At 40.8% G+C, this 17,332-nt stretch overlaps 1 protein-coding gene across 1 annotated transcript in view; it reads left to right on the top strand.

The window, feature by feature from the left end:
• ART3 (ADP-ribosyltransferase 3 (inactive)) overlaps positions 1 to 17,332 on the top strand; it is a 52,685-nt gene that overhangs the window by 23,154 nt on the left and 12,199 nt on the right. The window lies entirely within an intron of this gene.

The following is a 17,332-nucleotide window of genomic DNA, read 5'->3' as shown; positions in this document are numbered from 1 at the left end:
TTTTCTCATGTGTCTTAGCCACTTGAATGTCTTCTTTGGTGAAGTGTCTGTTTCCTTTGCCCATTTTTAAAATGGATTATTTGTCTTTTTGTTGTAGAGGTGTTAGATTTTCCTGTAGATTTTAGTGATTAGACCTTTGTTGGATTTGTCATAGCCAAAATTTTTTTCCCAGTCTGTAGGTTCTTTTTTTACTTTTTTGGTGAAGTCTTCTGATGAGCGTAAGTGTTTAATTTTTAGAAGCGCCCACTTATCTAGCTTATCTTCTGATGCTTGTGTATTGTTAGTTATGGTTTGTATCCTGTTAATGTGGTATATTAGGGCCTCTATTTTTTCTTCTATGATCTTTATAGTTTTTGGTTTTATATTTATATTTTTAATTAGTTTTTGTGTATGGTGTGAGGTATGGGTCCTGTTTCATTTTTTTTTGCAGATGGACATCCAGTTTTGCCAGCACTATTTGTTAAAAAGACGGTTTTTTCCCCACGTGATGGACTTTGGGACCTTGTCGAAGATCAGGTGTCTGTAGGTAGATGAATCTACATCTGGGCTCTCAATTCTGTTCCATTGATCAATGTATCTATTGTCGTACCAGTACCGGGCTTTTTTGACTACCATAGCTTTGCAGTAGGCTCTGAGGTCAAATAGTGCGAGTCCTCCTACTTTATTCTTCTTCAGTGGTGCTTTACTATCCGGGGCTTCTTCCCTTTCCGTATAAAGTTAAGAATTAGTTTTTCCATCTCATTAAAGAATACGATTGGTATTTGGATCGGGTTGCATTGTATTTGTAAATTGCTTTGGGTAGAGTTATCATATTCACAATGTTAAGTCTATCTATCCATGAGCATGGTATGTTTTTCCATTTATGCAGGTCTCTTGTGGTTTCTTGCAGAAGTATTTTGTAGCTTTCTTTGTATAGGTCTTTTACGTCCTTGGTTAGATTTATTCCTAGGTATTTTACTCTTTTTTTAGGGGCTATTATAAATGGTATTGTTTTCCTGATATCCTTTTCATCATTCTGTTTGTTGGTATATGGGAATCCAACTGATTTTTCTATGTTTTTCTTATATCCTGTTACTCTGCTGAATCTTTCTATTAGTTTCAGTAGGTTTTTCATGGAGTCTTTTGTGTTTTCTGTATATAGTATCATATCATCTGCAGATAGGGACAGCTTTACTTCTTCATTACCAGTTCACATGCCCTTTGTTTATTTTTCTTTTTTTATTTGTCTAAATAGGACAATGTTATATACCAGTGGTTATAAAGGGCATCCTTGTCTTGTTCTGTTCTCAAAGGGAATGTTTTCAGTTTCTCTCCTTTAATAGTGATGCTGGCTGTTGGTTTTCTATAGATGCCCTTTATTATGTTGAGGAATTTCCCTTCTATACCTATTTTATTAAGAGTTTTTATCAGGAATGGGTGTTGGACTTTGTTGAATATCTTTTCTGAATCGATTGAGATGATTATGGTATTCTTTTATTTGTGTGGTGGATTACATTGATTGATTTTCTAATGTTGAACCATCCTTGTATACCTGGTATGAATCCCCATTGGTCACGGTGTATTATTTTTTTAATATGATGCTGAATTCTCTTGGTTAGAATTTTGCTGAGAATTTGCATTCATATTCACAAGAGATATTGGTCTGTAATTTTCTGTTTTTTTGTGGTGTCTTTGCCTGGTTTCGGTATCAGGATTATGCTGGCTTCATAGAATGAATTTGGTAGTATCCCTTCCTTTTCTGTGTTCTGAAATAGTTTGAGTAGTACTGGTGTAAGCTCGTCTCTGAATGTTTGGTAGAATTCTCCAGTGAAGCAATCTGGGCCAGGGCTTTTTTTTGTTGGGAGTTTTTTTTTTTTTTTTAACCTTTTCAATCTCTTCTCTTGTTATGGGTCTGTTCAGATTTTCAACTTCAGTTTGTGTTAGTTTGGGTAGGTAGTGTGTTTCTAGAAATTTGTACATTTCCTCTAGGATTTCAGATTTGTTGGGGTATAGTTTTTCATAGTAGTCTGCTATGATCCTTTTTATTTCTGTTGGGTCTGTTGTTAATGTCCCCCATTTCATTTCTTATTTGGGTTATGTGCATCCTCTCCTGTTTTTTCTTTTGTCAGTTTGGTCAGTGATTGTTGATTTTGTTGATCTTTTGAAAGAACCAGCTTTTGATTCTTTTTATTGTTTTTCTATTCTTTATTTTATTCTATTGTTTTTCTAGTCTCTATTTCATTTATTTCTGCTCTGATTTTTATTATTTCCTTTCTTCTGGTGGCTGTGAGCTTCTTTTGCAGTTTTCTTTCTATTCTAGCTGTGTAGCTAATGTTTTGATTTTGTCCCATTCTTCTTTTTTGATGTATGCATCTATTGCTATAAATTGACCTCTGAGCACTGCCTTTGCTGTGTCCCATAGGTTTTGGTATGATATGTTTTCATTCTCATTTGATTCTGGGAATTTTTTTATTCCATCTTTGATTTCTTCTGTTACCCAGTGGATTTTTAGCAGGGTGTTATTCAGTTTCCATACACTTGATTTTTTTTTTCTTACTGTTCCTGTTATTAATTTCTGTTTTGATGACGTTGTGATCAGAGAAGACACTTTGTATTATCTCAGTGTTTTGGATTTTGTTGAGGGTTACTTTGTGACCTTAGGTGTGGTCTCTTCTGGAAAACGTTGCATGTGTTTTGGAAGAGAATGTGCGATTTGCTGCTGTTGGGTGGACAGTTCTATATATTTCTGTGAGATCAAGTTGGTTGATTGTGGCCTTTAGATCTTCTGCGTCTTTTCTTTCCAGATGTCTGTCCTTTACCAAGAGTGGTGTGTTGAAGACTCCTACTATTCTTGTGGAACTGTCAGTTTCTGTTTTCAGTGCTGAGTTTGTTTTATGTATTTTTGAGCCCTGTCATTGGGTGCATAGATGTTTGTTATGATTATGTCTTCCTGATGGGTCGTCCCTTTAATCATTATATAGTGCCTTTTTTTTGTCTTTTATGATGGATTTTGTTGTAAAGTCTGTTTTATCTGAGATTAATATTGACACTAATGATGTTTTTTGGTAGCTGTTTGATGTATTTTTTCATCCTTTGATTTTTAATAAATTTATGTCTTTGTTTCTAAAGTGTGTCCTTGTAGACAGCACATTGATGGGTTCTGTTTTTTTTTTTTTTTTTATCCATTCCATCACTCTCTGTCTCTTTATGGATGCATTTAGGCCATTTATGTTCAGTGTGATTGTTGATAGGCGTGAGTTTATTGCTGTCATTTTGTAGTGCTTTTTTTGTGGTGCTGACATTTTCATTGTTCCTCTTACTCTCCTGTGTTGAATTCCTTTTGTTTGTGGGGTTTTTTCCCCCCATTTCTTTCATTTTTGTAGATTTTATGTTTCTGAGACTTCGTTTTTCTTTATTTTGATGAGTAGGTTTGTTCTCTTTCTTTGAGGTTACCTTGAAATACACCCCTGTCTTCCTAAGTTTAAAGCAACCTTTTATTACTTGGTATCTCCTTGCCTTCCCCTCCATTCGAAAGTTCTATACCTACACTGTTTATTTTCTCTTTTATTGTTCTGATGGTGCCATCCTTTACAGATTAACATCTCTGGTTCCCTGTTGTAAATCTTTTAATTTTGTTTTATCCTTGAGAGTTCGTTACCTAGGTTGGTATCTGGCTGATGTGGTCTCGTGTTCTAGATTTAGGCTGTTGTCTGATGTTGTTGGTTCTCTAACCAAAGGACTCCCTTTAATAATTCTTGTAAGTTTGGTTTGCTTTTTACGTGTTCCCTTAATACCTGTTTATGTGGAAATGTCCTAATTTTGCCATCATATTTGAGTGAGAGTTTTGCAGGATATATTATTCTTGGTTGGCAATTTTCTTCTTTCAAGGTTTTATATATGTCATCTTATTGTCTTCTTGCCTGCATGGCTTCTGTCAAGTAATCAGAGCTTAGTCTTATTGTTTCCCTGCTGTATGTGGCTTTTTGTTTTCCTTGAGCAGCTCTCAGGATTGTTTCTTTGTCCTTGGTTTTAGCTACGTCTTGGTGATTTTCTTTTTGGGTCTATCCAGTATGGGGTTCAGGGAGCTTCTTGGATGGTCAGCTTTTCATCTTTCATGATATTATGGAAGTTTTCCATCAGCAATTCTTCAGTGATTCTCTCTGGTTTTCATTTTCTCCCCCTGTTCTGGAACTCCAATCACTCACAGATTTTTGCTTTTGATTGTGTCCCACATCATTCTCAGGTTTTCTTCATTTTTCTTTGTTCTTTTGTCTGATTTTTCCTCAAAGTGGTGTCTAAGGATTTGTCTTCAATTTCTTTTCTTTATTTTATTGTACTTTAGATGAAGATTTACAGAACAAACTAGTTTCTGATCAAACAGTTAGTACATACATTGTTCTGTGATATTGGTTAACAACCCCACAGCATGTCAACACTCTCCCATCTTACCCTGGGTTTCCTGTTCCCTCCTGCCTTCCAGTCCCTGCCCCAGGGCTGGTGTGCCCCTTTAGTCTTGTTTTATGCCATGAGCCTGTTCAATCTATAGTTGAAGAGTGAACCTCAGGAGTGACCTCATTACTGAGCTGAAATGGTGTCCAGAGGCCATACTCTCAGGGTTTTTCCAGTCTCTGTCAGACCAGCAAGTCTGGTCTTTTTGAGTTAGAATTTCGTTCTACATTTTTCTCCAGCTCTGTCTAGGACCCTCTATTGTGATCCCTGTCAGAGCAGTTAGTGGTGGTAGCTGGGCACCATCTAGTTTTACTGGACTTAGTTTGGTGGAGGCCGTGGTAGATATGGTCCATTAGTCTTTTGGACTAATCTTTCCCTTGTATCTTTAGTTATTTTCATTCTTTCTTGCACCCAAAGGGGTGAGACCAGTGGAGTATCCTAGATGGCTGCTCATAGGCTTTTAAGACCCCAGATGCTACTCGCCAAAGTAGAATGTAGAACATATTCTTCATAAACTATGTTATGCCAGTTGAGCTAGATGTTCCCTGAGATCATGGCCCCCACAGCCCTCAGCCCAGCAATTCAGTCCCTCAGGAAGTTTGAATGTGTCTATGGAGCTACCGTGACCTTGCTTTGTATAGGTTGTGCTGGCTTCCCAGTAGGATTTGTCTTCAATTTTACTGACCCTGTCTTCCATTGTTTCCAACTTGCTCCTCAAACCTGCTTTGACACTGTCCATTTCTGAAACCTTGTTTATCTTTTAGATTTCTAACTGCCATTTTTGTATGATTTCTAGTTGTGTGTTTATTTTGACATTCTGTCCCTGTATTATTTCCTGAATTCTTCCATTGTTTTGTCTGTCTTTTCCATGATTTTGTCTGTCTTTTCCATGATTGTGTCTATTTTTTCCTTATTTTTGTCTGCTTTTTCCTTCCGTCTCTTGGATAGCCCTGGATATTAGAGTTTTGAATTTCCTATCAGGTAATTCCAGTGCCTTTTCTTCTACTGGAAGATCATCTGGTGTTTTTATTTTGGACACCTACTAGAACCATCCTATCTTTTTTTTTTTTTTTTAAGTATGTTTTGATATCTGCTGTCTTTGGGGCCTTCAGTAATTATTTTCTTCATTTATTGTTTGTAGATTTGTTTCGTGTTGATTTTTTGTTTTATTTGGTTACATCTGGGCAGGCGGGCTGGGCATTCTTTATATTGTTTGCCTGTCTGTGGGCACAGTACTTCTCACCACTTGCCCAATGGGCAGGGACAGTCACTCAGCTATGGTGCAGTAGGGCAGGTCCAGCAGAGGGGGTGGGATAGGGATGGGTCATTCGTGGCATGTACTGGAGCAAACAGGTCAGAGCCATGAGGCAGTGCAGGGCAAGGTCTGGTGGTCCATGCCTGTGCCACTCGGGGATGCAGTGCTCAGCATGTGGTGCAGATAGGAGAGAAGGGGGAGGATGTGATGTGTGGGGAAAAAAGAGAGAGAAGCAGAAGCCCCCAAAGTTAAAAAGGTATTGGGGGAGCCTACCGCTGGAGTGACGCAAACCTAGGGAAGCCATGTGCTGGTGGCTTTCTAGCCAGGTGGTGTGGCACAGCCTATCAAGAAGGGGCAGAGTCAGCACATACGGCTGTGTGGTTGGGAGAAAGGAAAAGAAGGACAGGAGAGAGAGATAAAAAACTGGAAGACAAAAAGAGAAAGGAATACGTGGCCAGGTGGCTGGGAGAAGGGAAAGGAAGGAAGGTAGAGAGAGACAAGAAACTGAAAAAAAAAGGAAAGAAAGATAGAAATACCCCCAAGAGAGCCCACCAGAAGCCACTTCCCAGCCATTTAGTACTGCACAGCCCATCAAGAAGGAGAAGAGATGTCACACGGTGCCAGGTGTTCGGGACAAAGGAAAGGAAAGAAGGTAGAGAGAGACAAGAAACCAAGCAAAGAAAAAAAATGACCCAAGGGAGCCCACTGGCATGGTGGCACGGGTTCCCCAGCTGAACAGCACTGCACAGCCCATCTAGAAGGAGTGGAGATGGCACACAGGGCCAGGTATTCTGGAGAAAGGAAAAGAAGGGAGGCAGAGAGAAATAAGAAACTGAGAAACAAAGGAAAAGCATTGCCCCCAGCGAGTCCACCAGCATGGCAGCGCATACTGGGGACGGGGCTACCCAGTCGAGCAGCACTGCACAGCCTGTCAAGAAGGGGTGGAGATGGCACATGACACCAGGTGTTTGGGAGAAAGGAAAGGAGGAAGGTGTGAGAGAGAGAAGAAACCAAAAAAGCAGCAACAGCAATGAAAAAATGGCACTGAAGGAGCCAGCTAGTGAGGTCAAGGTAAATCCAAGTAGCAAGGATCCAGTGCCTCCCCAGCCAAGGGACCATGGCCCACTGGAATGCGATGGAGGCCATACAAAGGAAAGAAGGATGGGGAGTGGGAAAGCATGTATCCCTGGTTGCCAGGTGCTATGTCTCCTGCTGGGAGCTCTGTGAAGCAACCTCCCCATATTCCCTGTCCACTGTTCTTGGTGGCTGAAGGAGTCCAAGATGGTGAATCTGTGCCACCTTGGTTGATAGGGAACCTCCATTCTGTAGCTCTCCTTGTTCTCTGTTCTGTCAGTTTCTTATGCCATTCTGTGATTGGTTGAGTTCTTTATCCTTTCATTTGATGCTTAGGGTTCCAGGACTGAAATTTGTATCTGTTTTACTTAGTTTTTCGGGTGTTTGCTGTGGAGGGGTGGCATGATGCTTCTGTCTATAGCACCGTGTTGGCTCCGCCTCCTTAGATTATCTTTTTCTAACATCAGCAGTTTCTAACCACAGACTCTTCCTTTAGCAGAGTTGTTGTTGTTAGGTGCTGTCGAGTCGATTCTGACTCATAGTGACTCTATGTACAACAGAATGAAACATTGCCTGGCCCTGCGCCATCCTGACAGTTGTTTTTATGCTTGAGCCCATCGTTGCAGCCACTGTGTCAGTCGATCTTGTTGAGGGTCTACCTCTTTTTTCGGTAACCCTCTATTTTACGAAGCATGATGACCTTCTCCAGGGACTGATCCCTCCTGATAGCACAGTAGGGTAGGTAAAACCACATTTATCTAGATTAGGGTACATGGAAAATTTCACAGAAGTGAAACCTGCATTGTATGACAGAAACTACATTTAGAAATCTAAGATGGCGTTGCTTAGGACAAGAAAGATTTTGGCACAGACCCCAGCTAGAAGTCTCAGTCACACCAAGAGTTTTAGCTTTGGAGTGTTCTACCTCAGTCCCAAATATCCTGAAATGTTGTAATGATGTGCCTTTGTGTATGTGAGTAAAGGGTTAAGAAAACCCTTTGTCCTTCCTCCTGAGAAAGACAGCCTCCTGTTGAATTTCTTCCAGCACTATTTCTTCGTAATTGACCAAAGGTGGGATGACAGCTGTGCAACACTGCCTATGGTAAACATAACCCCTGACTGGCAAAGTGCATCTGAGCTGGGAGGATTGTGAATGAATTATACATACCTGAGGGGAGACCATAACTCCGAGTTACCCTGAATTGATATGACTTACACTCAGGTGTTCGTCTTCTTGGATCGCTGAGGGTATACACATGGACTGGTACAAGAGTACTGGTCTATATATGTGGCAGGCATGAGACTACTAAGTCATGTGGCTCCTGTACCCACCTGTGTAATCTTATTTCCTTATTCCTGAGCTGTCATTTGGGGAGCTAAAGAACAACCCTGGACTGCTGTGAAAACATATGCTGAAAGGACGTTTCTAATGCTGCCCTGTCCCTAAACAGTATACTAAGCCTTGCATTCATCTTCAGAAGTAAAATGAAGAGGGGGTGAGCTTTTTGGGTCTTGTGAGTGTGGTTTCTATTGAATACAAACCATGGCTGCTGGTCACGCAAAGTGATTATTGTGATGGGGCCTCAGAAATGTGGTAGACGTTCAGACCCTTGACTCAAGGTGGCTAAGGCACTAATGAGATAAAAAGGATGGGTAGGGAAGTGCTGATGAGAGATCGACACCTGGGTGGGAACTAATCAATTTATGACTTGATGGCAGAAACTATGTGGCACGGGAACTGGACTAGAGTGAGGCCTCCTGGAGACCAGTGAGGTATTTGGGGTGCAAGATTTAAGGAGGCTCTTACTCTCAGGGTCTTAACACTTGTCACACCCTGTTCTTGCATAATCCTGAGAGTGCTTCCTTAAAATTTGCATCATAGACACTTCACTTAGGAGCCTTGGTGGTACAGTGGTTAAGCGCTTAGCTGCGAACTAAAAGGTCAGCAGTTTAAACCTACCCAGCGGGTCTCCAGGGGAAAGACCTGGCAATCTGCTCCCATAAAAATGGCAGCCAAGAAAACCCTACGAGGCAATTTCTACTCTGTCTTACAGGGTCACCATGAGTCGGAATCGACTCGACGGCACACAACAAAAACAACAGGCATTTCACTTGCCTCCCTCTTGATCCAGCCATGCGTAGTGTGTGAATGGGACTAATGATTCTCCTTAAAGGGGCAGATTAGGGCTGGAGTGAGCAAATTTGTGCCAAGGGAAAAACTGCCCGTTCTCCTCACCAGCCACACATTGCAGCTGACCCAAAACCGAACTGGCTGGAGCTGGCTCATAGGAGCTGATGTTCGTGGGAGCTGATGCCTCTGTCAGTGATGTCACGTCAGTAGCTTGAAATTGGCCGTGGTTGAGAATATTTATACCACGGTTATAAGCAAACACTACAAATGAGGGCTTTTAATTTAATTTTGTCAGGAGAGCCTGTTAAACTTTACCAGCACATCACCACCAGAATCCCAATGCAGTTGGACTGTCTAAAATGATACTGCTTTGATGCTCCCGATGCATTAGGCCAAATGCCATTTGTCGAGTCATTCTGGGTGCAGTGGCTACTGCAGTGGCCAAATTAAGCTCTCGTGTTCGCTTGATGGGCACAGGAGCCCACAGGCTCCATGTTTATGATTGGAATTGTCATAGAGCAAAAAGGGTAGAGCCATCAGGTTGATTCTGAATGAGCCAGAGCTCCCGGGTGAAGCTCAAATGAGCCTCTGTGTGAAGAAAGGGTGTAGGGAAATGGGCAAACTGCTGTGCGTCTGCGGACAAGGTCAGAGGTATATAGCAGCTTAATGTTCAAACTAGCCACAGGGAGACAGTCTTTGTGGAGGCTCACATGTACCCTTTGTTTGGAAGTCTCTGACAAAGACTGTATGTCTTGTGTAGTTAACCCTAGATTGCCATCTAACCAATATCCTCTGCTGCCATCTAAAGATGACTAATGGGAATGCAGGGTCATAAACTCCCTAAAGTAATGATTTAGAACAGTATGAAGGCCCATGACCAGGGTTTTTAAAAGGCCAAGCCAGAAGAATATAATCAGAATTTTGTTTCTATGTGACTGAAATATGACCTGGCCTCTGAGTGAAAAAGATAATATTGCTAAGAGGGATACAAAAATTATACCAAACAATATTTAGTGTGCTAAACACTGTCTTGTATTGTTATAAGCTTGTGTAGTGAAATGAGTTCCTTTATTAGCTTTTTGTCATGGTTCTTTGGAAAAATAGCTTGGGAGATTTTTTTTCCCCTAAGCCCTGAGGAGTTCCTTTGCCCTAGTTGTTTTTTTTTTTTTTACCTCAGAGGGCTTGTTACCTTCGTCCAGGTTGATAGACATTTCCTGGGTAAGCTAGAAACAATGTGATGGTTTGATACTTTTTATTTAGCCCTGGGTTGCAGTCTACCCTGTGATTGGTCTGTTTTATGCACCTTGCAGGCATTGGTTGGTTTACTGTGCAAATAGACCAATCCACGTTGGGGATTGGTCTGTTTGTTGTCCTGCTGGGAGGGCCATGCCTTAAAATTGACAAGGAATTTGCTTATATAAGCAGCCAACCTCACAGAGGTTTTAGAAAGGCAAGAAGAGAGACAAAGCAGAGAAGAGGTGAAGAACCTCCTGAGACAGCTGTAACACTGAAGACAGCAAGAGGCCTGGAAGAGGCCCTGTGGCAGAGCCAGTGACCCCAGGCCCAGAAGGGGCCCTGTGGCAGAGTCAGTGGTTATGGCAGAAACCTGCTGCTTGGAATCCAGCTGAGAGCTGAGCAAGCTCTACACTGTGACCTGGGTTATTTAGCAGTGGAGAGGTCGATGGCGGAGAGACCAAAGGCAGAGAGGCCTGCACAGCTGGGAGGGGGCATGAATGACCAAGAGGAGGTCTGCATGGCAGAGAGGGGTAATACACAGCCAAAAGGAGGCATGCATGGCCAAGAGGAGCTGAGAGAGCTGTCCTGCACTGAAGAAGGGAGGGCTGTGCTCTATACTTTGGGAGAGCTTTGTAGACTTTGCCTACATGTTTCCTCATCCTGTTCCTGAGTTGTACCCTGTTACTTCCTTAATAAACCAGTCAACTGTGATATGGTCTGTGAATTCTGTGTGGCCGTTGCAATGAACTTTCAAACCCATCAGAGAAATAGAAGAGTGCTGTGGTGTTGGGGAGGTGGACGGCTGGTGTCAGAAATGGTGAAGAAGTTGGAGAATGGAGGTATGCCTGACCTCTGCCTTATAAGAATCAGGTTTGTGCTAATCCAGATTCTTATCCCTCGGGAGTCTAGATGAGTCCTGATGGCTTAATACAACTTGCCTATGATTTTAAAGATAAAAAAAAAAAACATATTGTGGGCCTTACAGAAACTAGTTAGCTAAAAAAAAAATAGTCCAGTTGGTTAGAAAGTGACAGGAATATAAATACCTCATTACCAAAATCCTGGTGGTCATAGATATTGATCTTGGTATTAACCCAAAATCATGGGAGTGGAAACAAAATGCTTTTCCCTCCTCATGGAAAAATTACCTCAGATTTATCTTTTTCTATACTGTTTTCCTAAAAAACTTGATAAAGGTGGAATGTTATTTTGTATAATCAGGCCACATTCCTCATGGTTAAAAATGACTCCTGATTGGAAAACTGCACCTGGATTGGGAGAATTGTATATGAATTCAAAGTACCTGGTGGGAAGTCGTATCTTTGGACTTCCCTGAGTAATGTGTGACTTGTATCCAGATGTTCCCCTTGATGTCATGGCCATGGGCTGTTACAAGAGGTGCTAGTTCTTATTTGATTCTTACTAAAAAAAAAATTTTTTTTAATTTTTTTTTAGCCAGAATGGCTCCCACACCCAAACCTGAGCTGCCACTTGCGGGGTTTGGGCTGCTATGAGAACTTCCACTGAAGAAAGACACCTGAAGCTGCCCTGAAAGCATACTGTATTCCCTGGCCTTTTTCGTCCTAAATGATTCAGACACCTTTTGTGGTTGGATGAGTTTAACTGTCTAGCTCTAGCTGAACTCAAGACTTAGGATCCTTACTGTGTGTGGGCAGTGGAGTGGGTGTGGTGTGGGTCTCTTATCATTCATTATGCAGAGCACACCATGGTCCCATTCAATCTGAAAATTCGTGTTTTCAGTTCTGGGAAAGCTTTCTATGTGTCTGCATTATGTCTTTGATGATTAGTATTGATCCTGATCCTGAGTTGTACCTTGTTAGTTCCTTAATAAACCTCTTAACTGTGAATATGATCTGAGTTTATTTTCTCTTTCTAAAAGAGTGTGAGCTGAATGATGGACTTCTGTTAACTTGATTTCTTAAATGTTCTGTCCTATTTTTCTTCTCTTTGTATTTTTATTCTACTTTCTGAGAAATCTCCTTATTTTATCTTCCAACCCATCAATTGAATTTTTAAAAAACATGCTTATGTATTTGATTTTAATATTCATTCTTGTTATCTGAAAGTTCCCTTTTTATTTATTTATTTTTTTTGCTCTTGTTTCATAGCGACCCCATGTGTTCAGAGTAGAACTGCACTCCAGGGTCTTTAATCCTGTGACCTTTTGGAAGTAGGTGGGTTCCAGGTGTTTTTTTCATGTTTTTGGTTAGTATCTAAATGCTTCACCAGGTGTGCCACCCAGGGACTGTGAGTTGGAATTGGCTTAGTGGTGACTGGCTTGGTTTTTTTTTTTGGGGGGGGGGGGTTATTCTTGTTTTGTGTACAAGCTATTTTATCTTTCTCATGATATTAGTTATGGTTTAGATGTTCAGTGTGTGTGTGTGTAAGTTTTTTTCTGCTCCTTGCATTGTCTTTGTTTATACTGAATTCCTTTTTAAAAATTTTTTTTATTGTGCTTTAGGTGAAAGTTTACAACGCAGATTAGTTTCTCATTCAAAATTTATACACAAATTGTTTTGTGACACTGGTTGCAATCCCTGCAATGTGTCAGCACTCTTCCCTTTCACCTTTACATTCCTGGTTACCCGTGATTATTATTCCATTTTCGTGTCCTTTCCTGCCTTCTCGTCTTTGCTTTTGGACAGTTGTTGCCCATTTGGTCTCATATACTTGACTGAACTAAGAAGCGTATTCCTCATGTGTGTTATTGTTTGTTTTATAGCCTGGCTAACCTTTGACTGAAAGGTGGGCTTTGGGAGTGGCTTCAGTTCTGAGTTAGCAGGGTATCTGGGGGTCATAGTCTAGGGAATTCCTCCAGTCTCTGTCAGACCAGTAAGTTTGGTCTTTTTTTGTGAATTTGAATTTTGTTCTGTATTTTAATCCTGCTCTGACCAGAACCCTCCATCATGATCCCTGTCAGAGCAGTAGGTGGTAGTAGCCGGGCACCATCTAGTCCTTTCTGGTGGAGGCTATGGTTCATGTGGTCCATTAGTCCTCTGGACTAATATTTTCCTTGTGTCTTTGATGAATTCTTTTTTTGTTTTCTGGCTTTAATCTCTGTTTTTCATATTAGAGATTTTCCCCAAATGTCTGATAAATCTTGGCTGTCAGTTCAGATTCAGCTTGATAGAAACTGTGGAAAGGGAACAGGGAGAGAGGAAGTGGGTTTGTTGACTGCTTTGTTGGGGTACTTACTAGTGTCATCATCTGTAGTCGTCGTCTTTTAGGCTGACCGGTTGTCTCACAGAGAATGCTTTTGGTTTTTTTCTGGTTGGAGAGTGTGGGGGCGGAAATAATAAGTCTGGCCTCCAATATTCTGGGAGCTTGGAGGAAGAAGGACCTGGGACTTTATGTGGACTCTCATTTTTTTTCCTTCTGTTTTTCATTTTGTGCTTCTCCTCTACCTTCAGCTATGCCGAAGTTCCTGAGTCCACAATTTTGTGTGCATGACCTCCCAAGAATAAACTTTATTACGGTCTTCTGCCAGGGTCATGAAAAAAAGTTCTAAGACCTTATTCCTTATACAGAATTTCAACCAATCCTTGTATTTCCAACCCCAGCCCACCAAGTGCCTCCAATTCCTGAGCCTTTCTGGAATTCTGTGGCAGGAATCTGCTTCCTTATTGTTGACTTCCTCCATGGAAGGCTCCATTAAGTCAGTTATTCACTCTTCTGTCTGCTTTCCATCTTTCAAAATTAGTTTGACATTTTTGTCAGCTGTGGTTTCCTCACTCATTCTCTTTGTCCTTGTGGGTTCATATCATATTTATTCCTTTGTGGTAGTTTAGTATTGTTTCCGGAGGAAGCAGAAATAAAACACAAATATTTAGACTGCCATGTTCACTAGGTGGAAACCCTGGTAGCATAGTGGTTAAGTGCTATGGCTGCTAACCAAAGGGCCGGCAGTTCGAATCTGCCAGGCGCTCCTTGGAAACTGTGGGGCAGTTCTACTCTGTTTTGGGGTTTTATGTTCACTAGAATTCCCTGTTGGTATGTTTTTTGTTTTGTTTTGTTTTAATCTCTGGTGAATTTAACCATTTCTGATTCTTCTAACTTCTGGCCACAATGGCTTCAGCAGCTTCTGAACTCAGATTTCCGAGAATCTAAGACCTTCCAATTACTTGCTGTTTTGGTCTGATTTCCTTTGCTGATGAATCGGTGTTTTTTTAGGGATTCAGCTCTTTAGGTGCTATACCTGCTACTCAGGGAAATCCTGAGATGGAGTACACAAGAAAACTTTCGGCCTGAACCTTTTCAAGGCATTCTGTGTAGGATATAGCCTCGGCTCTGTACTCTAAAGGAATGGACTTAGGGGCATGGAAATAGTGTGGGGGGGTATGAAAAAAAAAAAAAAAAAGAGGATGTCATGTCCTCTATATTACCTTTTCTTATCTATGTGACCTTAAATGGTAACTTAGACTTCTTTTCTCTAAAAAAAAAAAAAATTTTTTTTTTAAGGGAGTTGAACCAGATGATCTTTAGAGTTCTTTCTACCTCTGAAATTGTATGACCTTGTCTAATGTATTTTTAAAAGGTTTTTATGTAATGTGTGATTATAGAAAATAATATAAATAATATATGTACATTTACAAACATAATAGAATGAACAGTGATGAATCTACTATCCAACTTAAGAGCAAAAATATTAACAATTCTGTTGTGTGTAGTTGTAGTTCAGTCATTTTAACACTGTATGATATTCCATTGTTTGAACACAACAAAGGTCCATGGACATTTGGGTTGATTCTAATTTTTTGTTATTATCAACAATGTTCCTATGCACATTCTAGTCCATAACCACCTGTGCAGGTATGTAAGAGTTTTTTTAGGGTATGTACTTAGAATTTGGACTCATAGAGGTGGTAGGTGTTAAGTTCTATCAGATAGTGAAAAATTCTTTCCTGAAGTTGCACGAATTTACCTTCCTACTAACAGTGTAAAAGTTCCCATTAATCCACATTCTCACCAATACTTGGTATTATTGGACTTCTTCATTTTTGCCATTCCAGTGGACTGTAAAATAGTATCTCACTTTGCAGTCTTGAACTACTTATAAAATTGAACTTTTTAAATACATTTATGAGCCATCTGTGTTTTCTTCTTCGTAAAACTGCTGTCCTTGTCCTTTGCCATTTTTGGTGGGGGGTGGGGGGGGTTGTTCCCTTTTTCATTTCCTATATATTATATTTGTGCCTTCTCTCTTTTATTTCTGGATCAATCTCTTACCTGTTTTTACCCTGCAGCTTCTTTAGACACCTAAAATAGTTTGATTACTTTCCTGCTGCTGAAAATGCTAATGGAAAATTAGATCCAGATAGGAAGGAGAAATGGAGCTTTTGATTGACAAAATGGATATGTGTTAAACATTAAATATACTCATTCTCTACACCAGAATGCTCCTTAGAAGCAAAGATGGCGAGATTCCTTCCACGTATTTTGGACATGTTGTCAGGAGAGGTCAGTCCCTGGAGAAGGACATCATGCTTGGTAAAGTAGAGGGTCAGCAAAAAAGAGGAAGACCCTCAATGAGATGAAATGACACGGTGGCTGCAACAGTGGGCTCAAGCATAACAACTATTGTGAGGATGGCGCAGGACCGGCCAGTGTTTAATTTCGTTGTACGTAGGGTTGCTATGAGTTGGAACTGACTCGACAGTACCTAACAACATCCTCTACTATTGAGGAGGTTCTAACCCAGTGGTTTGCAAAAACTTTATGCTTATAATCACTTGGAGTTCTTGTTAAAAATGCAGGTTACAAGGTATCATCCCCAGAAATTCCATATGATAGACCTCTGTTAGGGTCCTGGAGTTAGCAATTTTAACAAGCACCACAGGTGATTCTGAGGTTTGCTCTAATTTGGACAAAGACTTTTAAAAATTCCCCTAGTGCCCAGTCCCCAGCTGAATCTCTCTACTATATCTGTAGCTGTCCTGTGAACAGTTCCCTTAACCTTTCAACTTACCCTCAACTAGGCTGTCTGTTTTGCTTGAGATGGCACCCCCTCACCTCCTGCTGGGGCAAATTTTGTAATGGTTTCTAGAACCGTATTTTGTTCTTGCATTTCTAGTCTGGCCAAACTCCTGGATTTGGTCTAAGAGCATCATCCAGATTCTAACAGATGTATACCATTTCCTAGAGCAGTAGAAACTGATCAAGCCACCTGGATTCTTGGTTTAAACTCCACAAATGGAGCAGAATTTGGGAACAGGTTGTAGAAGAGTGGACCTCACTGGGTGGTGGAAACAATTAAGCTCGCAGCTGCTAACTGAAAGGTTGGTGGTTCAAGCCCACCCATGGGGGCTTCAAAAGAAAGGCCTGACGTCCAAAAAATCAGCCACTGAAACCCTATGGAGCATAGTTCTACTCTAACACACATGGGGTTGCCGTGAGTCCACATCTACTCAACGGCAACTGGTTTGGTTTTGATTTGGTTGTAGAAGAGTATATCTCTCATAATAGAGCCATGCCTCTCAGAGACTTCCTGCAATTCAGGTGCAGAGGCTTTTCCTCAGGTAGTTGAACTTTCAGATTAGATCAGTGAGTTAGATATGGAGAAGAGGTCATAGGAAGCATGGACCTTCATGTGAGGGCCAGGGCAGCCCTCCAGTACTAAGGTTGGCACCAGATCTGAACACTTTCTCACTTACTTCCTTGTCTTACTGCTGCTGAGTAGACTAGCAGATTCCCCTCTGTATCACGTCTCAGGGATAGTGCTGCAGCACAGATAACTTCTCGTAGGCATCACCAGTGACAGGGTCTGGGATCTTATAGAAGTACTGTTGGATGCCATGTTGCTAGTCTCCAAAAATTGTGGATTTCCTTACATCCAGATGAATGTTCTGGGTTAGACTAACTCTGTTTCTCTGAAGACCTACATGAATGTGAAGGATCTTTGTTCACATTTTAAAGGATTTTGAAGATCTGATTTAGATTCTTTTTTCTCAAAGAATAGGAATTGTCATGGTAGAGAGGTAGATTTCGCTGTTGAGAAAGTTTAGTAGCTAAAAAGAAGAATCAAGTGGACACCAGGCTAATTTTCTCCTAACTTTTGCAAACTAATCATGGAATAAAATCATAAAATGTTAGCTTTGGGTGGTTCCTTGCATGTCATTTCAAGTAATCTCCTAGTAAAAGATGTAAATAAGGAAACTGAATTCCTGGAAGGTTAGATGTTTGTCAAAGGT

This window comes from Loxodonta africana, chromosome 5 (genome assembly GCF_030014295.1).
Source record: "Loxodonta africana isolate mLoxAfr1 chromosome 5, mLoxAfr1.hap2, whole genome shotgun sequence".
NCBI lineage: Eukaryota > Metazoa > Chordata > Mammalia > Proboscidea > Elephantidae > Loxodonta > Loxodonta africana.
This window is presented reverse-complemented; position numbering and strand designations above follow the sequence as displayed.